The sequence below is a fragment of the Lissotriton helveticus genome, chromosome 7 (genome assembly GCF_964261635.1).
Source record: "Lissotriton helveticus chromosome 7, aLisHel1.1, whole genome shotgun sequence".
Taxonomy (NCBI): domain Eukaryota; kingdom Metazoa; phylum Chordata; class Amphibia; order Caudata; family Salamandridae; genus Lissotriton; species Lissotriton helveticus.
The window spans coordinates 1,147,186,834-1,147,214,692 of record NC_136068.1 but is presented as its reverse complement, the minus strand read 5'-3'; the positions used below and the strand labels follow the sequence as shown (position 1 = coordinate 1,147,214,692).

The 27,859-nt window shown below is 49.2% G+C and overlaps 1 protein-coding gene across 2 annotated transcripts in view; it reads right to left on the bottom strand.

Annotated features, from left to right (window-relative positions):
• Positions 1-27,670, bottom strand: part of ABCA5 (ATP binding cassette subfamily A member 5) — a 1,464,780-nt gene extending 1,437,110 nt beyond the window's left edge. The window contains exon 1 of one of the 2 annotated variants that reach the window (XM_078654285.1): positions 27,462-27,670. The gene's annotated coding sequence lies outside the window, so the exon portion shown is untranslated. The remainder of the gene's footprint in view (positions 1-27,461) is intronic. The other variant, XM_078654286.1, reaches the window with a different exon arrangement.
• Between the last annotated feature and the right edge of the window lie 189 nt (positions 27,671-27,859).

Below are 27,859 nucleotides of genomic sequence, written 5' to 3'. Positions count from 1 at the left end.
TTCTCTTAAAACGCGGGACAACAGCTAGATTTTGCCCCAGAGACCTCAGCTGCCGAGAAGGAGCGTAGGGAGTAATGAGGTGTTTCAGTATCTGAGGCGAAGATTGTTTCAAAATTTTAAAAGATAGACACAAAGTCTTAAATTCAATTCTCTGAATCAGAGGTAGCCAATGAAGCTTACGGATGGTTTCCTTGGCCGAGCAGAATCTCGGAAGACCTACCAGTGCCCTTGCAGCCGCGTTCTGAACGCGCTGCAGCCTGGTAGTTTCCGCCAAGTTGGCTCCAAGCAAAAGAGAACTCGCATAGTCGAGTCTAGATAATATGGCAGCCTGAATAATCAGCTGTCGAGTAGGGGCGTAAAAAAATTTCAAGATCGGCCTTAGACCGCGTAAGATCCCAAAGCAGGTGGCTGCTACCTTTTTTGTATGGGTGGAAAAGCTGAGGGAGGGATCCAACCACACCCCCAGATTTTTCACCTCAGCTGCCGGAGTGGGGGTAGGGCCTAGTTCTGATGGCCACCATTTGTCGCCCCAGAGATTGCTCTCAATCAGGACATCGTTTTTTTTAGCGTTAAGCTGTAAGCAATTGGCCGTCATCCAGCCAGCCACTGCACTGAGACCCTCACGGAATCTAGTAGCCTCAGGATCTGAGTCCCCACTGAGTGCAACCGCCAGCTGCATGTCATCAGCGTAAGAGACCATAGTCAGGTCCCAGCGCTTGGCGACAGCAGCTAGCGGCTGCACATAAAGATTAAACAGCGTGGGGCTGAGTGCCGAACCCTGCGGGACTCCCTGCTCAATGGTGTAGGGTTTTGACTCAAATGGAGGAGTGGAGACCTTAAAGGTACGGTTAGTAAGGAACGACCGAAACCATTCAAGTGTCACACCATTGACCCCAGCTTCTCCCAGACGCTGCAAAAATATAGCGTGCAAAACCGTGTCAAACGCGGCACTGAGGTCAAGTAATACCAGTGCCGCAGTTTGACCGGAGTCCAGCACGGAGCGCAGGTGTTCTGTCATGGAGAGAAGAGCGGTCTCAGTACTGTGACCAGCACGAAAACCATTTTGCGAGGGGTCCAGAATATTAGCAGACTGAAGGTGGTTAGAAAGAATGCCATTGACATGGGCTTCTGCCACCTTCGCGACCCAGGGGAGAAGGAATATAGGTCGATAATTCTCCAGTTTGAGAGGGTCCAGTGCAGGTTTTTTTTTTTTAAATCGGGGTAACTTGAGCTTGTTTCCATTTAGATGGGATTAGGCCCGAGGAAAGAGATAGATTTCTAAGCTGGCGTATAGGGGGTAGGCATACCGAGGCTAATTCTTTAAATTGTGCAGGTCTAAGAGGGTCCGCAGGGGACCCAGATTTAACTTTGGCTGCCAGCTTGTCAAACTCCTCATCCGATAATTCAGGAAGAATGGATAGGGCCAAATTGGCGCTAGGCATGGAGCTCTGATCTTCCATTGTCAAACTAGTACTAGGAAAAGAGCGATATATTTTAGACACTTTTTCCCTAAAGAAGACCGCAAGATCTTCGCAGTGTGAGAGTGAGCAGATCTCAGCCACAGGTACTCTGTTGGCTGTAAGGTCTTTTAATACTTTGAAGATCAACTTCGTGGAATTGGAGCTGGTATTAAATTCATGAGAATAGTAGGCTGCCCGCGACCTACAAACAGCTCTATGATAGCTCTTAACTTGTGCTAGATAGTAAGTTTTCCCCTCAACATCATAGGACTTCCGCCAGGCTCTTTCTGCTTGCTTACACGTTCTCTTTAAGAGTCGAAGAGAGTCGTTATACCAGGGACTAGGTTCTAATGATCGACTCTTACTCCAGGCTGCAGGAATCAAGGAGTCAAGGGCTTTAGTGACCCATTCACAAAACAGGTCATAGCCAGATTCGACACCCTCAAAGGAGGCTAGCGGGAGACCACTGAGAAGGTGATGGAAGTCAGCTAGTTTAAGTTTTTTCCAGGGACGTCTGAAAATGACTGTCTGATACTTTAAAAAGACGATCCTTAACCGTGAGGTGGAATTCTATCAGATGATGATCAGTCCAGACTATAGGTCTTGGCAAAAGGACCTTGACCATAGTCAGGTTTGTAAATATCGGGTCCAAGATATGCCCCCCTCTGTGAGTGGGGAAGGTAACCAGCTGAGAAAGCTGGAGTGCCTCCAGATCCGCAAGAATACTGCTAATCGCAGGAGAGTGGGGAGTATCAAAATGGAGATTTAAGTCCCCAATAATACTAAAATTGGCTGACCCCAGCGCGAGAGAACTTACAGCGTCTGGGAGAGCTTTCCTGAAAGACATATCACTACCTGGAGGTCTATAGATCAGCAAACCAGACATAGTGAAATGGTGACTAATCGGGGTGCAAAAATATGCACTTTCACATCCGACTATGTCCAGAGTTTTCCAGGTACAGGGATAGCATGATTTAATCGCCATAGCAATCCCACCTCCTCTTGAGTTTCGATTGTGCATAAAAATAGAGTATTCCGATGGGAGTGCTAAATTAGGCATAGCCATGGCCTCATCCTGCAACCAGGTCTCGGTCATAAAAAAAATATCAGGAGTCTCATCGGATAACAAGTCAAAAATGTCCTGGTGGTGCTTGACCAAAGATCTGACATTAAGATGGTAGACTTTTAAGATTTTTAAGTCACAAGAGGGCTGAGTGATAATAGGTGGAGCAGCTACCGGGGCATTACCCAACGGAGGAAGCCTTGTATAGGCCTAAATAGTACACTGAGGAAGTGACAGCGTACAGCATGGGCACTTAAAAGGGCCACAAAGTGGATCAAGGGGAGCAAGTTTACATAATCTAGGGAGGCTCCGAAGCCTAAGGAGGTCCACCCTGGTGTACATACATGCCATCAACAAAAGTGCGCAGAGTTTCTAGCGCTCCGCACCTCCTTAGCGCGGACGGGCGCAGACGGGCAGGACTCTGGCACGAATCAGGCGCGCCTGCTGCGTGCTACCGCTGCGCGCTAGGCAGTCTGGTTTAAATAGGCTGACCGCGTGGCTACCGGAGCACTAGAGCTCTCAAAATGGTGCCCAAGAAACGTCCCTCTCTACTGCCAAGATGTCGGCCGATACTCGCCGAAACCGGAAGCCCCAGGACCGGACCCGCTGAAGCAGCGGTGATCTGACAATTATGGTGGAGGTAAGTGGGAGAATGCCCATAAAATCAGGGGATAAATAAAACAATTAAACCAAAATACAAAACGGGAGATTGAAAGCGAAAGTACCTACAACACAGCGCAAAAGGCACTAAAGTACTAAAATGCTCTGCGGAGCTAAGGTGTCTTGTCCAGACTGACCCAAAAGCAGTTCTGCCTTAAATAGGCTGACCGCTTGGCCACCGGAGCACTAGAGCGCTCAAAATGGCGCCCAAGAAACGTCCCCTCTACTGCCAAGATGTCGGCCGATACTCGCCGAAATCGGAACCCCCCAGGACCGGACCCGCTGAAGCAGCGGTGATCTGACAATTATGGTGCAGGTAAGTGGGAGAATGCCCATAAAATCAGGGGATAAATAAAACAAATAAACCAAAATACAAAACGGGAGATTGAAAGCGAAAGTACCTACAACACAGCGCAAAAAGCACTAAAGTACTAAAATGCTCTGCGGAGCTAAGGTGTCTTGTCCAGTGAATACAATAAATGCTTAACACACGCTCTGGATAAGCTCGCCCACACTACCACAATGAGTGCTGTTTGTACTTACCTAATTTAGCCTCTGCTATATCTCTGGGCCAAGAAGATCAGGTGTGATGAGACAGATTATAGAGAAGGAAGGATATATACCTTTGACCAGAAATACGACAAATTAGGCAATGGCAAGAGGGGAAGGGGCGACACTTTAGATAGATGATCAGTAAGCAGCAGTTCGTTTACATCAACAGCAAGGGGGCAGGAACTCTAATGCCCCTCCTCCACAAGCTCAGAGTCCTTTATTAGGTCTCGCCTACACAACGCACATGCGCTGCATAGGCAAAAAGACATTTTGTAATCGCTTTGGCTTTTCAGCCAAAAACGTGCACGCGTTCCATTGCCTTCATTGGCAAAGCATGCACGTGTGGCGATTCACCGTTCTCCATGACTGTGACAACTACCCCTTGCCCAGATCTTGCCCTTACACATGCCCAGCACATGCTAACTCTGAGCTGAGTTGACAAGACAACAAAATATAAGGTTAAGGTAAAGAAAACATTCATACAGAAAGAACTGCAATACATTTACATTTTGAAATGTGAGTGTTTTCCTTTATAAATGGAAGTCACATGGCATACTTTTCCAAATAAACTGTTTGAATGTCAATCTTTTAGATGCATGCAGCTTTTAAAGTAAGCAAGAACCTACTAAGTGAGACACTGGGTGTGACATGGCTATATCTCCCCGGACTGGTACCCACGTAACTAAACATTGGTCCACCGTCAGTATTTCCAGATCTCTCCTGACATCTGTGGCTTCCAAACCACGTGAAAACTACGAAAGGTCTTGTAAACTGTGCTCTTTTTTTTGTGTTCCAGAAGTCCTTGGCTCTCATGCTAGATTCCCATACATAAAGCTTTATGAATCAACTATATATTCTTACAATAACTAAATAAAACTTAAAGAGTATAGCTTTACACTAGTAAACATATAATAAGCATTGGCATAGCCAATAGGTCTCGCCTTTGGGACCTTATAAGTGTTTAGCCACGCAACAGTTGATGTTGTTGCACCAAGGATATTATGCTGCATAACTAAATACTCATAAGGTCCCAAAAGCGAGGCCTAATGGCTATGCCAATGCTTTTTTTATTAGAAATGGAAAGATTAAGGCAAAACAACAAGCAACAGAGAAGAGATCAAAACACAGAGGGGAGGCAGGAGATGGAGGGAAATGCAAGGAAACCACAGGATTAACAGTACAGTTACGACGGGAAAGGTGTAGACGGAAATCGGACTAGTCAAGCTGGGGTTGCTGATATGAGAAATGTGATTATGGATAACCCACAAGAGATTGTTTCCCAGGACGACTTGGTAATTGTTCATTTGCCCAACTATGTACCTAATGTGTATAAATGCACAGTCCTTATAAAGGGACTAGGTTTCAGCCCCACTCAGGTGGGAAATACGGTGGATGTTTTTGTTGATTTGTTTAAATTAAAGAACTATTTTCATGCAGTCCCAGAAAAACATGTCCAGTTTGTTGAAACTTCAGCACCATTTCAGCACACTGTAGCTGAAGTACAAGATTTACAACTTTTATTATCCATCACTGAAGTCACTCAATCTCTTGAACAATTGACAGATGAATTGAATATTATGGCTAAATTGGATATTGCGAGTGGTCTTAAACGCAAATCCAAATTCTTGCCCCCCTATCACTCATCAAAACATAGATATGTTTAAAGAAAAAGTAATCACTGATTACCACACAAGCTTTTCCATGGTCATAAGAGACATGTCAATGGGCCTTACAATTTGAAAAAGGCGGAAAGGTCGGCATTAGATACCTTACAAAAAAAATGATGCTACTGTCAGTGAGGCATTCAAGGGGGCAACATTGTCTTGATGAACAAAGACGATTACATAAGTGAGATTGACAGACAACTCATGGATATTGAATGCTAAGAGCCTGTACCTCATAATCCGATCAATGAACGGACTAGTCATATTAACATGAGACTGAATTATTTGTCGAGAAAATGGGTTGATATCTGATGAGGAATTACGCCACCTTACTGTAAGAAGCCCACGCTTCCATTGCATATACATTCTCCCCAAGATACACAAAGAAGGGGGTCCTTTCCCCTCGGGAAGGCCCATAATAACAGGAGTGGATTCTCCTACTGAACACCTCTCAGAGTACGTTGACAGGTTTTTACAACCTTTTGTTTGAAATCTTACGGCCTATATACAGGACAGTAAGGATATTTGAACACATTTGAGGATCTCCAATTGTCGGATAATCTTAGGTTTGTAACATAGGATGTTACTAGTCTATACAGATGCATAAAGAAACAATTTGGTGTACGGGCAGTTGAATTTTTCTTAAAACAAAAACACAGACTGATTAGTCCATAATGCCATGATCATAGATATGACTGACTTAGTCCTGTCAAAAAACCTTTTTGTACATGGGGACGGTGGATCATCAAATATAAGGGACTGCCATGGGTTCAACATCTGCCCCCTTGTACACAGGCCTGTTCATGGGCTGGTGGGAGAAGGCACATGCCGGTGGTCTATATGCCTCCCCCTGGTTAGGGTCAATATACCTCCCCCAGAAAATTATCTTGATTTGGAATGGATCTGTAATCCAACTCATGGAGTACCACATATTTCTCAATGACACTCCGTATAATGTACATCTGACCATGTCACACAACAATGAGAAAATTGATTTCCTGGACATCAGTGTCTATGCAAAGGAGGGACGTATACATAGCACCCTGTACCGCAAACTGGCTACCTGTAACAGTACACTCCATGCAACCAGTGCCCACCCCAGGTTTAACATCGACAACATTCCTTTCAGGGAGATAGTTGGGGTAAGGTGGAATTGAGGGGGACAGTCGACTTCTCAGCAAATATAGAAGTGAAGATTGCCTCATCAAACAAGACTAAAGTGTTACAAAAAGCAGACAGCAGAATACAACAAAATCCCAGAAAATATGCACTTAACCAAAGAACTAGCAACTACAGTAACAAATATGGCTGCTTGTCTTTTGTCACAAAATTCACAAAACATAGCAATGATGTGTATAAGATTTTGTGGACACATTGGTACTTGTTACATGACATACCGGGAATCAAGGGAACTATCACACATAAACCCAGTGTGATGTACCCGAGGTGCAAAACCATCAGGGATACACTGTGCCCACATTATATAACACCCAGCAGACAACAATTGTCTCTCTAAACTAGTACAAAGTGTTGTTAACATGCAATAACTGCAGTATTTGCAAATTTGGCAAGAATAAAACCAAAACTTTTCAGACACAATACTGGACACACTCAAATAATACGTCATGCCATCAACTGGAAAAGCCAGTTTGTGACTTCCATAACTGGATGTAGTTATAATTTAATTTACGTTGGGAGCACCGTGAGATCCGGGCAATCAGACATTCGGATACCAGATACACTATGGCTACACACATGACAGATAACCAAGCTGGGAAACTAGACATCTGGTTATATGGAATTTACCACATTACACCCAGGGCTAGAGGAGGAGACAGAGAACGTATACTCTGTCAAAATAAAGGGAGTTGTATTTGCCGCTTAAGATGGGCCACAACACAGATGAGGAATTGCATTACTTTCTTTAGATCCCAACAATGCTGTCAAATCCTTACGGGATGTTCATGTATTTTTATAGCCATCTCATACACAGGGCACTCGTATACCTTGTATAAAATCATCTCTTTTATAGGACATCTATACTTGCCTCCCCCTGAAATTAACGGCCATATGATCCTGACTTGATATCCCAGTATTGCCGTTCTATTAGCAGTTATGGGTTTTTGCTTCAAGCTGTCTTCATGATGTATCTGTCATGTAACTAAAATTAGTTTATATATCTGCTGGGAAAATTATCAACAAGAAGTATTTTTGCGTCCAGTTGCACCAAACAGTACTTTTCTTTTTAACATTTGTCTTTACCACTTACTGGAGCCCTCAGGAATTGTGAAGATCGGCACTAATCTAACCTTCTTTTGTTCCACTGGGGTGCACCTTGGGGTACCTACCTAGCAAGGCTGCGTGCAGACTTAAACCAGTTTCATGGGAAATAAAACTTTCTGGAGAAGCCGGATTGGGACTTTGAAAGTGATACGGATTAAAAATAGTACCTTTGAATCAAATGCCTAGCACTTTCTTAAATCCAGTTCTGAGGTTGAATGGATCTCTATACAGGATTAGACCACTCTAGTTCCGGCCTGATCAAAGTAGTTATTTTTATCACGCCTTTTATCCAGGTTATGTGAATTACGTATCGCTTGCTTCTTCTTCGCACATTATTAAACGCATAGTGTATGCTTGACCACCGGAACTAAGCGTATTTTCACTCTATAGTTCCAGGCTACATTATCTCACTTCATTTGTGACAATATTCCTTTAAGATCTCTGACGTGGACAACGAGAACGTGAAAATATGCTCACACATATTCGTAAACCAGTCGATCAGGAAGAGTACTTACCGAAAGAAGCCATGAGTTTAAGCACAGCAAGTACTAAGGTAAGATTGGTCTTCAAGGTCCTAAACACACATTTATACCCATACACGCCAAACTTAGGGATGTCATTTTGTTCATATGAACTGCACTATCATGGCCGCAATATGGAAGCAAGTTCTACCGCCCACAGGCGGGGTAAGGAGAGGTGGATTTTATACCCCACCCCCTCTTTTAAACTCAACTTTCAGGTGCACATTTTGACCATCTGGCTTATCAATACGTTTTATTGAGATAACACCGGATCTTTCCACCCACCCGAGTGCAAAGATCATGCATGCATGCTTTTATGAATAACAATACAAAAGATTTCTTATCTTTAATTTTGCTCTTTGTTTTTATGGTCACATGAATTCCTATCCCCCAATATAATTTCGATCTTGCCTGCAAGTAACATGCACTATTTTGCTGGTGCTACATATCCATGCACATTTTCTAAAATATGTGCATGCCTCACTCTATTGGCAAACGTGGGGGCTAGATTTCCGTCACATTCAAATATGCCTCTTTCGCTTCAACTTGCCTTTCAAATTCTTCTTACCTGTCGCTTGGGCACGGAGGTAACACTCAGCGCATTCCCCCTTTTTTACTTGAAGGGTTTCACAAGCCCATGCCACTCATCATACCGTTCAAATCACGCTTTCACCAATGCGTAACCACAATACTTAGAAATGTACAGACATTGTAATCATTGACTATTATTATATACAAAGTACATATTTTTATTGAAGTTTTATAAATAATTATTTATGGGTGTCTCAGCCTCTTTAAATATCAAAGAGGATACAATACATGTGCCCTCAAAATAAGAGGACACAATGAATCTAAGTCTATTCACTGTGTGACATTCCACTAATGCCACAGCAATAATACATATACCTGTTTCTGCAGTCTCTCTTTCTCACACTTAAAGTGTCTACTACATGGTTTCCACTTTTGCCTCTTGAGACAGCACATGAGGCTAAATTATGACCTCTTTAAAAAAGTTTATGATAAAAATATGCATCCTCTCTTAGGGACCTTCTTAGCCCTAATAGACTTTCTCTCCTCAATCTTGCTAAATCAACATATGCCATTGGGCACTAACAAAATGACTTTTAATGTTACTTTCAGGTCACTGTATTTGTATGTTGGTTTTTATTTCATCTGGTCACTCTATCTCTTGTGTGTTCTCTGTGCTTTTGTACATATATTTGTACCTTATTTATATGTTGATTTTACTCGTTATGCAATTTCATTAGGTATTTATGTGATTTTATACTATATGCATTTGTAGGTCCTGCAGCCCTGACGAGGTTTAGATGTAGTGAATGAAATGCGTTGGCTGTTCTGTTCCATTCATAAGAAAAATAAAGATTGCCTTGGATGATATAACACGAGATTAGACCAATATTTGTGAACACTGATTGTGCGGTGCACTTCACATACTTTTATTCAACTTTTCTGACCCATGGGGGTCGTACCTCTTGAGACAGCAGGTGCAGTGGTAGTGCACAAAACGTTTCTGCTTACGTTTTCAATGCAAAATAAGTGGTTATAAGGAGGGAGTTGCGATTGTTTTTTTGGCTCGCTGTTTCATTCTTGTGTATTTATACCACGGTGGACTCCCTGGACTCTGTGCACACTATACTTTACTTTGGTAGAATATATACATAGCCAGCTTGGTACACTCTTTTTGCAGAAACGTGTTTAAATTGATCCTAGTTGCAACTGATTCTTGTTTGAGGTTCCTCTTGGTCTGGCCACCGCATTCAGCTGACACGTGCACTGTTATTAAAGATATGCAAGTCTTTATAGGGATACATACATGTACTCATTCCACTCTGACCAGGGCCTGCTTTCTCTGTGAAAGTGTATAGATAAACTATGGCTTCCCTCTGTGTAGATGTGCATTATTATTTTACATATCTGCCCACGGGCAATTCTGTTGTGGAAATGATGAACCGTGACTTATAGCAGTCCTTATCAGCTAGAGTATAAGGTATGAACTTCAGTTGATTCCTACTATGACTATAGGTACTAGCCATAGGCTGAAGGGTGTATTGTACTTACTATTGCAGGTGATACTGATACACCTCCAATGGAACCTACCAGTTCTTTTACTCTACATGTGGCTCCTGTTTTTCTCCGAACTGTGTCAGGTTACTACGTGGAAACAGATGATTTTTCAGCTGATTCTTACGCCGCTTCTTCCATTGTAGATACTCCGCCTATGCAGACCTGTGCTTTCTTTTTATGGCTGAAAACACACTTATCTGGTCCCTCCTTGGATGTATGTGTGGGTAACACTTTTTTGCATTTCCCTATTCCTGTACTTGGATTTGTGACCGATTTCTTCTTGCTGATAAATTGCCATAATCTTCTAGAATATTCTGCCAGAGATCTGGTCAATGAGGTATTGACACCTCATTCATCTTCACAAACTAAAAAGAGACTTGTCCTTTGTGAACATTTCAGCTATTCCAGTAACTGATGCAATTATTTGGGATAAAGTTCCCTATGATAAATTCAGTCCTACGGAAATAATGTGAATACCTTATGTATTTAGGGTTTCTATGGGTGATGCAATTGTACCTGGGTTACATTCTGATGAGAGGGATGTTGAAACTGCAAACTCCAGGCTCTCTGAGCTGGTATGCTATACTGTTTTTGAATCAGAGGACCTGTATTTAAATTCTGCTAATCATGGTGAAATGTTCTGTTATCATCATTATGGACATCCCTATTCACATCACACTAGTGTTTAATGCACACTTCGTAATTATACATAATTGGAACATTGTCCAACTCCCCCACAAAGAAGTTCCAAAACATATTAGGGACAAATTCATATATTTTTCAGGATATGATACATCTGACCGAAGTTGTTTTTTTAAGTTATTGGGTCCGGCTTAGTCAGCTCTTTCAAGAAAATCTTTAGAGTAATACCGGCCTTTATAAATTCCCATTTTTCCCCCCAAGTATGCATGGGGGCATCCGGTTCGGGTTATTCCTCATTTGCGGCATTTTAGTCCTATTTTTGCTTGTCCACAATATATATTCCATTTCGAAGATCACTGGAACCAACACCAGTCCAGCTGTGCCGTGAACGCATGTTAAGATTCTTTTGACTCCCTATGCTCCAAGAACTGAATACTCACTGGTCATTGTCATTCCGACCCACCTGGTTTGCCGGCATACAACCAGTGTTTCATTGCTGATGGTGCCCCTATAAATGGGCACTGGATGTCTGCTCAACTCTGCAGATGCCAGTTCTTGTATACATGAACCTGTTGATGAGTCCAATAATTATCCATTTTCTGAGTTGTCCCATGAAATTGCGACTGTTTGAGGATGCAGGCTTTGAGCCACTCCCTCTGGGGGAGAAGGGTGCTTCAGCACCAGGATTACTGAACTCTTGTTCGAATACCATAGATGCTGGAGAGCAGGCTACTTCCTCAGGATCTGCTGATAACAAGCATCATATTTGTTCTTTTGAGCATTTGAATTGGGCAATTGCAGGATCATCGTTTGCGGAGGCAGACCCATTCAGGATTCACTAAACATTGATCTTATTGATGATATCTTGGATGATTTCGGATCTACTTAATGTGGCAACGTTTCCCGGATGGACGCGGCCTAGCGAATTATGTTGCCTGCAGCAGGAGCAACGTGGAGTAGAGCTAATTCAGCACTTGGTCTTCTGCCAGCCCATCAGAGCAACAGCCTTTCTTGGACTCAACCAGCGGATCCTAAGGGTATCCCCGATGGGCAGCAGAGATCACCCGAGCCCAGACCCCAGGCTGCCTGAAGCTCAATATTCAGGGTGGAGTCGGCCAGCTTGAAAACAGCATGCTCAACACCACGTGACCCCGGAATACTGTCATCCAGCTCGGCACTCGCTGAAGGGAAAAGTTTGAGGCAACCCTCCACTTCATTAACCACTACAGTGCTAGAGGGGTTTCCCGCTGTGCGCTGAAGGTTCATAAATCCCACTTTACATGACAAAGCCAGCTCGTCATGAGCGCAGCGCAGGTAACGCCCATGACGAGCTGGCTTTGTCATTAGCGTGGAAGGGGTTAAGAAGCATTTAGGGTGCTACGGTGACAGCCCACCTTTGCCCTCTATTGCATTGACTGGAAAGAATGTGCCTGAGGCTGCTCTTCACCTCCATCCATACTGTGAGAGAGGCTTGGGTCCCCCAAGGGCCCTAGAGGACCGGACATGCTGCAGTTGCTAGGCTTGACGGAGGAGAACCCGCTGAGCTAGTGCCTTGATCACCCCTCTATTTACCTTATCAATGGGAGGGCACAGTGGAAGATAGAAGATGCTGCTTTCTGCGTGATCCCCCAGGGGTAAACCTCTCCCCACGGGGGGGCAACCTGAATGCTATCCTGGCAGCCTTTGGGTCCACCCGAGATGCCCTTGAGGGGTAAATTTACTCTTTGGTGGTAGACATGGGGCTCCTCGGTGATGATCAATGCAAAATGGTCTACCACCTTTGACTGATAGAGACCAGCCTCAGGTCGTCTGGCCCTGCATCCAAAACTCAAACAGCTGAATTAGACACCCTGACATGTCAGGTCAAACATCTGGAGGCCAAGATTGAGGCCAAAGAGGGCAGGGACCTAAGAAACAACAGAAGGATTATTGGCCTGCCTGAGCAAGTTGGGGGCTCCTCAATGATTACCAACCTGGAGGACTGGTTACAGGATGTGGTGACACCAGAGGGCTTTTCTAAACACTACGCTCTTCAAAGGGCTCACAGGCTGCAAGACCTCATGCACAAGTTGCGCCCCTCAACCTGTGGTTGCCCTTCTTCTACTCTATCACGATCATGACTTCATACGACTTAAGGCGCAAAATGCTGAGCCCCCTATGTTGAACAACGTGCGAATGTCCATCTTCCCCGATTTTACAACAGAGGTACCTGGGCAAACAGCCTCCTTCTTGGCGGCGAAGAAGAGAATGCAAAAGTTGGGATTGAATATGCACTACTATGCCCGGTTGCGCTCCAGATCCAGTTGGATGCGATAACTACCTTCTTCGTCATGCTGCAGAAAGCATGGCAATGGCTGGAAAGGTATGACTCCAGTGGTCCCATGCGGCTGAACCCACCGATGGTGAGCTGCTGAAATGCCAGGGTGCCCACACTAAATGCATAAACCTCAGTTACCAGACGGCCCAGGTTGCATGCCCACGGTGCAATATGCGGATTGCTGACTTCTATCATATGGTATGGGCCTGTCCTATGCTCTGTCAGTCTAGGAAACAGTTGTCAGGTATATTAGCCTGGCCACAGAGCTAAACACCCTATTAACACCACATTATTGCCTTTTGGGACTCTTACCTAAACCCAAGGCGAGCGCAATTACATCCCGACCTGGCACTGGCATAGCCTCACCACCAGGGTGCATTTTTCCTGAAAGAACACACAGGCCCAGGACTACTGAGGTGCGGGCGGAAGTATTAAAGTGGACAAAATACAAGAAGATGGCCCTGCACCTACCTTAGACACTGTACTGCCCCTCTCCCAATTATTGTCCTCCCCTAAGCTTTCCTCAAGTCGTTCTATAGTTCCATAACTCCATAACCTTGCCCAATGCCAGTGTATTCCCTCTAGTTGACTTGCGTCCAGTCGTCCAGCGAGGGGGTTAGCTGGAGACCAAGATATCGGATATGCTGGGCCGTCCCCCGATAGGGGGCTATCTGCTACAGATAAGGAATTTCTGTCTTCGGGATGGTAAGGTTGAGGGCCCAGGACTTATTGTGGTTGATTCTCAGGCCAGAGACACGCTCAAAGAGGCACAGCCGGCAGGGATTCTCGTGGCTTTGTGAGTGTAAGGATAAGGTCATCCGCAAAGAGCGCTACTTTGTGGTCTTGGCCGCCTAGGCGATACCATGGATGTTAGGGGGTCCGGCGAACCATATCCGCTAGAGGCTCTATTGCCAGGGCAAATAATAGAGGCGAGAGCGGGCAGCCCTGTCTGGTTCCCCTACCGATGTTGAACGGCTCCGTGAGCTGCCCGTTGACTCGGATCCTGGCCCGCGGCGCAAGGTACTGCGCCATGATCCTAGTGATCATCTTCTGGCCGAGCCCTATCTTATGTAGCACCGCCCTTAGGAAGGACCGGTCCACCCGGTCGAACGCCTTTTCCGCGTCTAACGAGAGAAGGCATGCTGGGATCCTCCACTGGTGAACCTTCCCCACAAGGTGTGCAACCCTGCGCACGTTGCCTGCCCCCTGTCGGTTGCGGATGAAACCCACCTGGTCTTGGTCTATCAAGCTCGGCATATGGGGATCCAATCGCTTCGCCGGCAACTTGGTGTATATTTTGAAGTCAGTGTTTAGTAAAGCAATCGGGCGGTACGACGCGCACATTGTAAGGTCTTTCCCAGGCTTCAGGATTAAGGCGATTTCCGCCAATCCCATATCAGGGGACGGTCCCTTCTCATCCGTAAAGGAGTTATAGAGCCGGAGAAGGTGGGGTCTGAGCTGCGCCTGAAACATGCGATAGAAGGATAGAGGGACCCCATCAGGCCCCGGAGTTTTCCCCAGGGGGAGCTCTCGGATGGCTGATGCTACCTCCTCCTGTGTGATGCGTTCCTCCATTAGCCTCGCATAATGGGGATGTAGCGTCGTCCCCCCATACTGCCCTAACACTTCCTCCACCAGCTCCGGAGGCAGTTTCTCCTCCTTATACAGTGCCGCATAACAGTCCCTGAAAGCCTGACATTTATCCTTCTCCGCCATGACTCTATTCCCATTCGGCAATTGAACGTTGGCTATATGCGCTTTAGCGGCACGGGCTCTCAGCCTCCTCGCCAGTAGCCTCCCCACCTTGTCCCCTCCCTCGAAGTACCTCTGCTTTAATGTCAAGAGGGATTTCTCCGCTCTATTTGTGCGCAACATCCGGAGCTGCCCTCTAAGATTAGCCAGCTGCCGTCTCGACCTCAGGGAAGGACAGCCCTGATCCTGCAGCTCCGCCTTCTTTATGTCTCCCGTCAGCTTGTCCTCCATCGCTCGTGTCCGCGCGATCTAGAGGGAAGTAATCTGCCCCCATATCGTGGCCTTGAAGGCGTCCCAGACCACTGGAAAGGGCGTCTCAGGCAGGTCATTACACTCGAAATAGGAGACAATGGCCCCCCTGATGTCCTCCACGTCCGCCACATCCCGAAGGATACTCGGCGGCAGGAACCACCTCCGCTCCCGGGCAGGGCAAGCGGCCGGGTCCTGCAGGAGTAACTCAACATGGGAGTGGTAGGAGAGCGAGATATCGGACATAATGACCCCGAGGGCATCGCGGGAGAGATCATGAGAGATAAATAAATAATCGATGCGAGAATAGGATCGGTGTGCATGTGAGTAGTACGAGTACTCCCTCCTGTGTGGGGAGAAGTAACGCCACGCATCAAACAGCCCTAAATCCGTTATCTGCTGGCGCAGCGCCGAGGACATTGCTCCCGCACCACTGAAGGAGCCCTCACTCGGATCCATCTCAGGGCTCCAGACCAGGTTAAGGTCCCCCCCTAGGATGAGTGAGGGGCCTCCCTGCGGCACCTGCTCCCTCAAAAGGTCTCAAAGGTAGCGGTCTTGCGCCTGGTTAGGGGCATAAATATTACACAGAGTGAAGCGGCGGCGCCCAACCTCCACATCCACTCTAAGGAAGCGCCCATCACCACCTCTAAAGAGCCTGTCGCCTCCCCGCCTGATGCCAGCCCTACACAGTATCGCCACTCCTGCTGTCTTTGGGTCTTCTGCAGCCCAGAACTGAAGAGGGTATCTAAGGTGTGCCATGCGCACGGTGTCAGCTTGCAAGCGATGCATCTCTTGTAGGAATATGATGTCTGGGTTCTGTGGAAGGAGATAGTGCCACGCCTGCTTAAGCTTATTGGGTGAGTTAAGGCCCTTCACGTTGAGCGTTAGGACCTTCAAAGGGCCAGGCGTGTTTACTGCGATGCTAGGGTCTTGTCGTGAGTCATCCGCGCCCCCTTAACAGTCATCCCGCACACTCCACACTCACAGTAGGCATGCACTCGCACAGTCCAACACCAATCTATTCCCAGTGCCCCCTCCACGCACTCCCCTGAGAAGGAAAAGGAAAGGGAAAGTAGAATAGCAGGAAACAAGAGAAGGAGTAAAGGAGTAGAGAGAGAAAGAGCAGCCAATAGGGCCACCCATCTTTGCACAACAAAAGCGGCCAACAGGGCCATAGTACACTGTCCCCGTTACAGAGCATCCTGCACCCGCAGGTTTGGACGCATTCTGGGATGTCACTCCCTTAGGGGCAGACCGAAGAGGGTTTGTGGCGGTCTTAAAGATCTAACAACTACTGGTGAGCGAGGTGGCCCCCGCGAGACCTGGGGGACCCGGCCCCCGAGGCGCCGGCGAGGCAGAGGGAGGCGCAGGTCTGGATCCCGGGGTTCTCCCGAGCCCCGGATTACTGTGGGAGAGGATGGGGCGCTCCACGTGAGGCCATCAACGGCGGGGGCCGCTCCGGAGTCACCTGAGGCACCTGCACCTGGTGAGATCCTGGTCCCAGTTACCTTGCAGGAAACTTTGCCGGATGTACACTCTGCTCCCCCGGTGATACCGGAAACTGCCCTCTCCGAAACATGGCCTGAGTGAACTCTGATATGAGGTACTGTCTTGTTAAAATGTTGTTGCCCTGGGAGGTTGGGTGAGTCGCCCCTCCTGGCTCTTGCCTACCCACTGCTGTCTCTACCTGGCGCTGGGAACCCTGGTTGGTGGGCTGAACAGAGGATGGATACCATGTTGCCCGTGGCGATGTGGTGCGAGGTCCAAGAGTTTATGGCGTACCATCGCCCAGCATTGGAACTGTCTTTCATGAACATTTCCGGAGACTGTCCTGGAACATTGGGTCCTCGGGGAGTTGGGGGGGAGGGTGGGTGGTGCTTGGTTGTGTGTGAGTGTGGGGTGCGTGTGGTGTATGGGGTGGCTGTGCACGTCCTGGCACTGGCAGGGGAAGGGCAGAGTAGCGTTCTTGGTTGTTGCTGTCCTCTTGCTCGCGGGTGGGGGGGGGGGACTGGTTCTGATGGGGTGTTGAGTCCTATTGTTTTTGGATGGCGCTGGCGTGAGATGAACGGGATGGTGTGTTTTCCTGTTGCGTCATTCCTGCTCATGGGTGGGGGAGGGAGTGGACTGTTTCAGGGGTTGGGTGGTTGCTGGTAATGTGGGGTTGGGGGAATTTGTTTTTGGCATAGTGTGTACTACTGTTCGCGCTCCTAGGAGGCTGTTTGCAGGGGTTAAACTTGGGTGCCCGGATGGGCAAGACCAACGCTTATGGGATTCAAATTTTTAACTTGGAACGTGCATGGCCTGGGTACTTGCTCCAAGCGGCATAGGGTGCTGTCCTTCCTTCGTCGGCATGGAGTATCGGTGGCGTGCTTACAAGAAACGCATATGAATGAAGAGGGTGCTCTTAAATTGGCAAGGAAGTGGAGGGGTCAGGTGTTCCATTCCTCCTTCTCTACCTATGCTAGGGGGGTCCTGATCTGGGTGGCTCCAGGGGTTCCCCTAGCAGTCCAGTATGTCGAGGCTGATGTTGAGGGCAGATATGTTCTTATACGTGTAAAACTGGATGGGAGGGACTTCCTGCTGGTGAACTCTTATGCACCTAACATAGATGACCCGAGTTTCTTTACCGGCCTGCAGGAGCTTATAACGACGGACCTAGATGCCCCCCTCCTCTGGTTTGGAGATTTTAATTGCGTACTGGATCCGCTGCTGGACAGGCATCCCCCCCGGCGGGTACAAAACCTCGGATGACGACACGACTACGGGAGGTGATGGATAATCTGGGTGCTGTCGATGTCTGGCGCCTCGGCAATCCGGGACTGAAGCTGTACACTTGCTATACCCCCACACACAACACTCATAGCAGGCTCGACAGGGTCCTTGCGGCCAACATTGGCGCATCCCTTGTCTTATCGGTTACACATCAGGCCCGGTTCTTATCCGACCACTCGCCCGTGACGTGCACGGTACAGTGGGTGGACCGATCCTCCCGCCCAAGGACCTGGCGGATGCCAGGGGATCTTCTGCAGGATCCGGTGGGACGGGACCATGTGGAGACGTCCCTGCGTACTTATTTGGACCTGAACTGGGAAGTGGGTGATATCCCTTTTGCGACCAAATGGGATGCCCTTAAGGCAGTCGTGCGAGGCGCTTGTATGGGTCTGACATATGGAGTCCGTAAACAGCTGCTCCGTGACCTCGCGAGTGCTGAGGAGCGCCTCAGCCACTGCCAGTCCTTACCGGACCCGGATGGGTCGAACATGGACTCTGAGCGGACGGCCCGAGAAGGCGTCCATGATATCCTGGACCAGTTAGATAGATTCACTCTTGGTCGATACCGCCAACCCCTTCACCGTGAGGGGGACAAGTCGGGCCGATTGCTGGCCTGGATTCACCGAAGGGAATCGGCCCCTGCGCGGATTGTTGCGTTGAGAAATCCCGCTGGGGTCCTAGTACACTCGGAACGGGACCTTCTTGCGGTGCTCCGCACACATCTGCAGAAGGTCTATACTGCTGACCCCCTGGTGACAGAGGCGTCCTATCAGCCATACCTCCGGGATTTGCCCCTTCAGACCCTCTCTAAAGAAGATGCTGAGGACATGGATACTCCAGTGACGCTTCATGAGGTCAAGGTGGCGGTGGCCGCCCTGCCGAAGTCTATGTCGCCGTGTGGAGACGGTTTTCCCCCCAGAGTTTTACCAGGCGTTTGCTGATACCCTCGCGCCCCATCTCTTGCAGGTTTACCATGAAGCGATGGAGCGAGCCGCGCTCCCGCCCACCATGCAGCAGGGTGAGGTCTGCATGCTCCTGAAACCGGGTGGGGATGACTGCGATCCTGCGGCCTACCGACCGATCACTTTAATCAATACCGACACCAAAATTCTTACTAAGATCTTGGCCACCCGGCTGGCTTCACATATGACGCGCTTGGTTTATCATGATCAGTGCGGGTTCATTCCGGGCCGCAACACCGCCATGAATCTTCGGCGCCTGAACCACGTTCTACATGAGGTGCGCGATCGGGAGGATCTTCAGGTCCTGGTCTCGATAGACATGGCTAAAGCCTTCGATACAGTTAGCTGGGGGTACCTATTAGAGGTGCTTCGGTTGGCGGGGGTAGGGCCCCTTTTCTGCACTTGGATTCGTATCCTTTACAGTGCGCCTACGGCCAGGGTCAGGCTCGGAGCGGCCCGCTCGGAGGAGTGGCGGTTGGGCAGGGGCACCCGCCAGGGTTGCCCCCTGTCACCGCTCCTGTTCGCTCTGGCGATTGAGCCCCTTGCGGTGACACTACGTGTGGCGATGGCACCCTGGGGAATACGAGTGGGGGATGTTGTACACCTGGTTTCGCTTTATGCGGATGATGCGTTCCTGTTACGCCACTTGGAAGGCTTTGGTGCAGCTTCTGGGCTGCGTCGTAATCCTGAGAAATCCCTGATCTTTCCCATTGCGGGATGCGGTGAAGACCCTAGTGTGGGTTTCCCGCCCCTGGGGGTGCGGTGGGAGATGGAGGCCTTCCGCTATTTGGGTATTCAGGTGGCTGTTTCTGATGAACAATTGCTGGCCCGAAACGCCGACCGTGTGCTTAGTTCCCTACAACAATCTGTATCCTTTTGGAATACGCTTCCACTCTCTCTCATGGGACGATTGGCCGTCTCAAAGATGGTGATGCTGCCTAGAATATTGTATATCCTACAGAATACCCTCTGTCCTCTTCCTCCTCGAATTTTCAACAAGCTTAATACGATGCTTACCTCCCTGCTTTGGGCAGGCAGACGCAGCAGAGTTGCGCTACGTACGATGGTCAGACGCTGGGAGGAGGGGGGCTTGGAGGCCCCGCGCTTTGATTTATACTATTACGCAGCCCAACTTAAACCGGCTGCGCGCTGGTTCGCGGGCGCGGAAAATTGGGAATTGCGACTCCTGGCTGGTAGCGCGGGTGAGAAGGCGTTGCAATTGGCTCTGATGAGTGGCAGAGGAGCGGATGGCGACCTGCCGTATATTGTTCGGCATACTGCGGGAATCTGGCAGCGAGTGGTGGAAAGGGTGCTGAGACGGGCCCCTTTTCATAGGGAGCTGCCAATATGGATATTGGCACCGGTCACACTAATGGAAGAGCACATGTCGTTTCGGGAATGGCGTGAAGGCAGCTGCGACACATTGGCGGACTTGTATCCGGACGAGTCCTTTGTGACCCTGGAGAGAGCTATCGAGGCCTTCAGTCTTACTGGGGGTCAATACCTTCACTATGGAGGCCTGCGGGACATGGCGAGAGCGACGTGGCCACAGTTCCCCGAGGCGCCCCAGGTGTCCCATACTTTGAATATCCTGCTATCGTGCGGCGCGGGACGGCGATTGATAACGCTTTTATATACAGCGATGAGATGCAACTCGGCGCCTCCGGTGTCCCCGTCCTGGGCGGCGTGGGAGGCAGATTTAGAGGTTGCCTTGGACCCGGGACAGCGGGGGCGGATAGGGACGCTCACCAAGAAGGTGTCGTGTAACGCACGTTTCAAATTAATCCATTTTAATTTCATGCACCGCACTTACGTGACCCCAGTTGCTCTGCGCCGCATTGCGGCGGATAAATCGGATGCCTGTCCTCGGTGTGGTTCAGTAGGAGCCGGATTTCTCCATTTAGCTTGGGAGTGCCCACTGGTCGGGGACTTCTGGAGGGTAGTAGTAGCCCACATCCGGAGGGTCACGGGACTGCGTCTTGACCTGACCCCGATCCATTGCTTGTTAGCCCTGGTCCCCAAACCTAAGAAGAGGAATCTGTCATATAAGATGCTGCAGCTGCTCTTAGTGCTGGCTAGACGGCGGGTGGCTATCACCTGGATGGGACAAAGGGCGCCAGATATGACATTATGGCTTCGGGATGTGGGGGAATGGACATTAGCTGAAGAAACTCACATGCAACATACGCGTAGAGATGAGCAGCTACAGGAGGACTTGCTTGCATGGCGTATGATGTGTGCTGTGGGGTCGACTGACAGCGACTCCGATGCTACTAGTGCTGCATTGTTCTCGTCCGAGAAATCGGACCTGAGGAAGGGGTGGCGGGTGATGGGGAGGGAGAGTAGGGGCCTGGGGTACTACCCTGACGACTGCGCACATGTTACCTATTGTCAGTTTCTATACTTGCACTGTATCCCGTGGATCTGATTCTTGCATCTCCTGTTCTATCTGCAACTGTTGAAGCCGTGCTGGGAGTGTGAACTGCGTACACTTGTATTTTCTATGCACTGATGCCAATTTTGGGGGGGGGCAGTATTGTTTATTCTGCTGAAAAAATAAAGTAAAAAAAAAAAAAAGAAGATCTAACAACTGAGGGGCCCCCGCTATCCCCCAACCCACAATCCGGGAGCCAGGGTAGTGTGTGAGGAACCACAATGCATCCCTTCCTACAGGTTCATGTGTGCTTAGGTGCAAAGCCTCCCCTCAAGGAGGTAATAAGCAGACGCCCGCATTTCATGGTGTTGGGGATCGCCCGCCGGACTCTTCTTTGTCCCCTTCAAGGGATCGCATATAAGCTATAATGTCCTGTTTGGTCTGAGAGGGTGAACGCTCAGTCTTGGGAGATATACGATGCTGCCGATGCACTGTAGTCCAGGATGGCCCAGCTGGTATCCTTTCCTGCCTACGGGGCTGAGATGGGCTCGCCGGCGGTGTTGTTGACAGGCGGATGAGTTGCGCCGCTTCCGTATAGGACTGTATTATTCTGCGCTTGGATTCCCACTGAAATATGAGCGCAAATGGAGAACCCCATTGGTAGGCGATGCCCGTACTGCGCAGATTTACGGTCACTGGCCGAAACGCTTGTCTCCTCTTCAGGGTGTTGGGCGCCAGATCTTGAAAAATCTGAATCTTGTGCCCCTTGTATCGCAGGTCCGGTTTGTCTCGCGCTATTTTCCAGATTGCCTCCTTTTCGGTGAAGAAATGGACCCTAGTCAGAATGTCCGGTAGGAGCCCCGGCATACCCGCGGGTCCGGATACACGATGGGCCCGATCCAAAGCCGGCGGAGAGGCGTTCTCATCCCCCAGACCTCGTGTAGGAGCTGTGCCACATATCCCATGATGTCCTCCCCTTCTTCTCCAATAGGAACCCCCCCGGATACAGAGGTTATTGAGGCGGCTTCTGTTCTCTAAGTCCTCCTGCTTTACTTGGAGCTCGATATTCTGCTCCTCAAGGGCCGCCATGACGCTGCCATAGGTATTCCTGGTCCTCCGCGCGCATGTCCATCGTCCTTTCCAGCCCGTACACTCGGTCCCCAAGGTCCGTGACCTCCTTCCGCAGTTCCTTCACACATGTGTGCACCTCGGTCCGCAGAGATCCTATTTCCATTTTCAGTTCCGACATGAAAGTGGTCATTAATGCCTGAGTGACCGGCGGGGAGTCTCCAACGGTCTGGGATGAACTTTCACCGGCAGCAGGCGCCCCCGCCTTTCCCCACATTGCCACGACAGTATTGTCCCTGGGGGCTGCAGTCGGGTCGGCTTTGTTCCCTTTGTTGGAGCGCGTCATTGCCAGCTTCACTCACTCCCAGTCCAAGAGTTACGAGTGATCTCCACAACACCCCGGGGAGTGGACCAGGGCACGGGACGCCAGTCAAAGAACCAAGCGAAGGCCTGCACTCGCTCCCTAGCTCCTCCACTCTATAGTACCCAAACAGATCCTCCCCTCCACCCGCGGGGTGCAAGGCTATGTGCTGGGACCACCAGTCCCGCTTTCAGGAGCCCGGGCTATCCGCACTGTGAGGGCAGGGGCTGGGGTATTGCACAGAACACCCGGATGCCTTCCACAACACGGAGCGATGAAGGCAAGGGTCACAACAGGGCAACAGGATCCCCCCTGCTTTAATCCATTGAAAGTAAATGCCTGCCCTGGCGCACAAGAACACTCCCCTCCCCTGTTGCCGTCTAACCCAGGGGTATTCAAGGGCAAGTGTGAGCTTAGACCGGCCACTACACAGCTAAAGAAGGCCTCCTCGGCTTCACCAGCAGTGTCCCCTTCAAAGGCACCCAGTCGACAGTTAGCGCACCCCTACTTTCAAACTGCAGTCCACGCCGCTATTTCCCCAAGCCGTCACGCCAAGCTCCACTGTTGGCGAGCCAAGCTCCACTGTTGGCGCGCAAATCTCTAATGTTGGGAGAAGCGAAGTTGTCCGACTAAGTATTCCAGGCCCCTACAGCAAGCCCCCATACCGCACCAAGCACCCTACTGTCCAGCTAGCCACCCGAAGCGCAGGGGGTCCACATAAAGGGTTAAAGGCTGTCCACACCCTCCCCACCCAAAGGGCCATTGCTCACGGCGCTGGGCCTCTCTTGGCAATCCACACATCCAAAAAATGTCGGGCTGCGCTTTCCACTGCCGCCCTGCTCCCCGGACCAGTTAAATTAAAAAATGTAAATTGATACTTGTATAGCGCACTACTCCCCGCAAGGGTCTCAAGGCGCTTGTACGAATACCGCTGTGGAACCCATCCTGGCTTTCCCTGTGAGGTGTCCACTCCTGGGCACCCCCAAGGTGGAGGCCAGGCATCCTTAGCGTTGTGGGGGCCGTTGTGGAGATTAAGCAAGCTATTGCCCAGAGTTGCAGAGTGGGACTCTATGATTGGAATAGGCACCGAGGCGAGAATTATCAGGTCCGTGGAATTTTGAGCCCAAGACCCGCCGAGGCGGGGAATTGAACCCTGGTCCCGGGCTAGAACTCTGCATCAGGGTCTGCCGCTCTAACCATTGAGCCACACTTCTCCGTTCCGCTCACCTTGGTGTCTGGTGCTGTCCCAAGTCAGTTCCCCGCTTCAGTGTCTCACCGGAGAGCCGGGCCTCGCCCACAGCCAATGCCTGTCATCTCAAATCTCAGGCCCAGACCTGTCGAGGGCCTCTTCGTTGGTTGCGCCGCCGAAGGTATCCCGGTGGCGGGGGGCCGACTGCCCAGCCACCACGCACTTTTAGGGCCACACCTCAGAGCCCCTGTCCATTGGGTGCCCCCAGACATGCATGCTCCTCGCCAGTTAGCCCTCAAAATGGCGGGTCGCGTCTGTTTCTGGGTCCCAGGCCCCGGGTCACCTTCTCTAAAGTTCTGGGTCGCTTCACTGGATTTTAACCCCCTCCTCTCCACGTTGCCGGAGTGAGGAGGATTCTGCACGCACTACAAGCGCCCCCGCCAACTGCCCGCAGGTCGCGGTCCCTGCTTTGCACTGTAGAGGATTGCAGGGCACTGCAATGATTCCTCCGCTGGTCTCGCCACAGTCGGCTCACTGCCACACAATCCGGGGCCGTTGTCTTGCCTCGCCGTGCCTCAGAGAGGGTCGCTGCTCCCGTTATACGAGGGCCCAGGCGCTCAGCCCTCCGTTGCAGGTCTCACTCCTCCGAGGCGTATAAAATGGCGGGCCACCTTCTCGGGCCCGCGACCGGGCTCCGCAATCCCCGCTCACCGGCGACTCTTCGGGGGTCCAGGGTGCATCCATGGGCACCCGACAGCCAGATCTTTGTAATGCACCCCGGGGCCCGCACTCGTCACTCTCTCACCAGGTCTCGCCGTCCGATCGCCAAGCGCGGGTCCTGCTCTGCCAGGGGCTCCCAAGATGGCGGGTCGCTGCACCAGGCCTGTCACCCAGCTCCGCCGATCTTCGTGGACCAGCTGCCTCCCGAGGGGATATCAACTCGAGCGCTGCCTCCTGTCACACCGACACCGTCGGTGATTCCCGGGGGGCGATTTCAGGGCGCCCTAGCTCCGCTTAAATTGCTATTGATGGCGGGTGACAGCGGGAGCCCCACCAGAGCACGTCTGCTCACATCGTCTGGTAAGCCACGCCCCAGCCTATACATTTTTAACATGGTTTTAATTGATGCTGACAACTACTATTACAACACTCATTAGCATGCTGAGACATCCCATTCCTTGTTCTATATTCACACTTAAACATCCTTGTGACACCCATACAACTGGAACAGATAGTATTGAAGAGACATACCTCGTTCACAAGTTACGATTAGTAGTAGGTTGTAGTATTTAGGAAAACAAGCACATCCTACCCCACACCACAGCCTAGGATCAAACTCTGAAGGGACGTTTTGGTGGTGGTCCCCGAAGGTGTCTACTAAACTTTCTCACATACTTTATTGTGAATGGATGGTTTGTCTACCCCTTTTCCAAAGCTTTCTAATGCCCTTCGACGCTGGTTAATTAGAAAGCAAAGTGTGAATAATTATTTATTTTGAACTCACCCTAAGTGTATGTGATGCTTTTTATTGGGCTGCCAATCAGCTAAATTGCATGCAGATCAACAAGTGCAGAAAAATGATTTTAGGAAACCGCAAAAGCCAATGCGGAATTTGCTCTGCTAAAAGCACTTTTTAAAACTGAACTGCAACAGGGAATACTTGCTAACTTTTGAGATGGGTCAAAGCTACTGTCAAATATACGTCAAATCAAAGAGAGTGTTGTGTATACCTCAAGTATTTTGTTAGCTGTAAACACTGATACATTTTAGGTAATGGATAAAATGAGTGTTCGGGTTGTGTAGTTTATGACTTTAAGAACACACAAATCCCTTTTTTCTGATATAACAGTCACTTAATGTCACCTCTTAAAAAATGCCACAAGTCTCGTATGGAAGTTACTCCTCGCCAACCTCCCCTACTTTTTGAACTACTATTTCCCATGTAGCTGGTAACAACAGTATCATGTGTCACTGGGACACATCTTCCAGGTCATACCTAATAGATTTGTCCCCAGTTAAAGCAATGGGATAAGGATTTTGCATTCTGATATCAGTGTGTTTGCACGGATGGATGCTCTTCTCCACTGTAGAGGGGGATCAGCGTGTATTCCTGCTGGTAACACGAGCAATCTCTATTCCAGAGAGCCCTGGCATCTGTAATACCAAGTGAGATACAATCAGGTCCACCAGAATTATGCAATTCTGCGTCCCTAGCTTTTTTTGCATAATTATGGATTTGCTACTTTTGGCACAGTCAGTCATCTGCTGCATAATCTTTAGATGTTAATAAAAAAGATGCTTCTAGCTAAAACGGATCAAAAGTTACTAAAAACGTGGCAACATATCTGCACACAATGAAAGGCCCTTCACAATGGATAACTGATCATCTTTCAGTTGCTTATTTCTGTATGTTGCTGTTAAACTCGTACTGAGGTGAAATCTTTGCCCAGACATCATTATCACGTGTAAAAATTACAAAATAATTCCAGGGGCCCTAGGTACAATCGACCCTTTTAATCAACAACTCACAATGAAGGCTTTGGTTGTTAGCCAGTCACCTGTTCTAAGCCAAGCGATGCTCTCAGCCAAGACAAAGTGTGAGGAAAATCAGTAGTCACTATTTATTAATTTAACCGTGAATTTTTAAACTGGCAAAGCAGGAATGGCTGACAATTCCCCCGTTGAAAGCAATCCTAGGCACAAGATTCAACACATGGCATGCCAAAATATGTTGTCTAAGAATGCAATAGTACCTATAATCTCACGAGACCTTGGTCCAGATTCCTAGCTTACTCAACTACTCGATCTAGATTGTTAAGATCCTGGGCAAAATCATAAAATCTTTTGAGTTTCAGTTCTCTTACCTGGCAAAATTGATAGCTCTTTAAACAGCCTATACCGAGACAAAATTGGGAACTAGCAAAAAGATTGAAAGAGGAAAATTATGCAGCTCATTATTCATAATGCTCCATTCAGAATGACTTTCTAAATGCGAGAAAGCTGTTAAAAACAAGTTCCGGTTAAGCATGTCTTTTTAAACAAATGTAGATATAAAGTGGGGTGATTCTTGACTACATCGCTACAAACCGTTTCCTATCTCGTATGTCCACATGGCAACTGGAGCATGTATGCCCTACATTCGTTAAAACAAGTATGCAAAAAATTATTACAGAAAGTCTCACATGCCTCCTATACCTCCAAAACTGAATCATTTCTAAAGAATAACACTGTGGCACATGTTCTAACACCCTACAGAATGCAATTGGCGAGAATATACTTTTAGGGAGGGGCAAATAATATGAACAATTCAGTTTTTCGAAACTGGACTTCTTCTTTCTAGCGAATTGTTGGTATATTACCAGCGCTCGCTATCTGACATTGCAGCAGCCCTTTGGTAAGTTTCATGCGTTCAAATGTAAGTTTCATACATATAGCGGAGAATGCCAGAAATAAGAGAATCCTATGGAGTAGAAAATGCTAGACATACCTCTCTGCAGGTGCAGCCGCCAGCTATTGTGCTCTGGGGAAGCTGGGTACCCCAGAAGGGAACAGGTTCTCCACCCAAAGGGGCATTCGTGTGTATGTGCGCCCGGCCAGTACGCCTCTGCCAGCCCGGCTTCCTTCGAACTAGGGGCCGCGGCTTCTGGGCCTTCGGATGGTGGTTGCTGTAGAGACGAGCCGCCTCTGACGGGAAGAGGCTAGGACATGGGAGATTGGTAAGAGGAACTGTGTGAGGCCGCCCTTGGGAGGAGGTGGGGGAGGAGAGTACGGCAGAGACTTGACACTCAGCTGCTGCCGCCACCAACCGAAGGCCGCGCCTCGCCCATACCGCCTCCTTGCTCCCTCCTATCCTCCCTCCCCCTCCTTCGCCTCTCTTTACCCCCC